Source organism: Meleagris gallopavo, chromosome 10, assembly GCF_000146605.3.
Source record: "Meleagris gallopavo isolate NT-WF06-2002-E0010 breed Aviagen turkey brand Nicholas breeding stock chromosome 10, Turkey_5.1, whole genome shotgun sequence".
In the NCBI taxonomy this organism is placed as follows: domain Eukaryota; kingdom Metazoa; phylum Chordata; class Aves; order Galliformes; family Phasianidae; genus Meleagris; species Meleagris gallopavo.
In genome coordinates, this window is record NC_015020.2 from 13,385,646 (window position 1) to 13,386,955 (window position 1,310).

The window sequence follows — 1,310 nt, forward strand, 5'->3', positions numbered from 1 at the left end:
TTTTTTTTTTCACATCACTGCCTCTTGAGTTTTGCTTTAAGTTGGGGTGCAGCAATGGTTTTGTGTCTCTGTCCGAGCAAACCATGACTGCAGCTTCCAGGCAGCCAAGGAGACAGCACCCTCTGTCTTATTTCAGGGGAAAAGCCGATAACGTAGACTTGAGAAAGCCCAATTTTGGTAGCAGGAGCACAACTGCGTCTTCACAACGCAAGACCTCGTGCTTGATGGACAGTACTAAAATGAAAGCCCTATGAGCTGCAACCATTCCCATCCCTGAAAGCCTGCCCAAGGAACAGCTTTCCTTTTGTACTTCATCTCTCTGTTCCATTCCCAGTCTCTTGCTGGTTTTAAGCTTAAAAAAGAGAAATGGGAGCCAACAGTTTGCTTCAGTGGGCTGGCTTGAGGAAAAGCTATTGCTGATGTCCTTGCAGGAGAGACATTTGCAAACGTTCCACGAACTCCTCACCCCAAAACACGCCTATACCCATTTATCTGCTTCAGGGAGGATGTTGCTGAGATTAATTCATGAGTATTGATGAAATGCTTGAATGATGCATGATTTGTTTGCCGTTAGACTCAAAGCTCCAGTGGTCTTTTCCTGGCATTACCCTATTTTGTGGCATAGGGTTGGAACTACATCATCTTTAAAGTCTCTTCCAACCTAAGCCGTTCCATGCTTCTATTACTCTATTTCATCCTGAAATACAATGTTTTTGTATTCCATCCCAACGCCCTTGGTTTTGTAACTGCGGTACCCAAACTTTGGCTTCTGACACCATCTGTGGATCAAAAATTGCACCAAGATGCTCCCAGCCCTTTTTGGAAGGGAGGAATAAGTTATCTCAGGCCCCCGGGCCCCTGTTTTGTGCAGCGTCTCATAACACTTTGCAATTGAGAGCTGTTAAAACTTTGGGGCCAACTTCTGCTGTTCCTACTGCCCAGAGCTGCCTGACTCCAGCGAGGATTTTGTACAAGAGAAAACGGCATAATTGTGCCCTTAATCAGCATTTCTTTTACTGCTGGGGATTGAAAGCCTCTTGTAAAGAGGCTCCATATACAATTGAAGCTATACTTATGGCTAAATGGTGTAGAAATTATGAATATAGATGAAATACTTGATGTACAATTTTTGTTACTGCGTATGGAAAATAGGCGATATTTAGGGCAACACTTCCATCATTTTCATCTTTTCTGGCACCAGTTCTACCTGTTCATCACTGCAGTTAAAATGCCGTGGCAGGAGCTATCTGGGCACGTGGTTGAGGATACTGGAGCCCTGACAGCCTACGGCTGGTCATTGAGATCTAGGC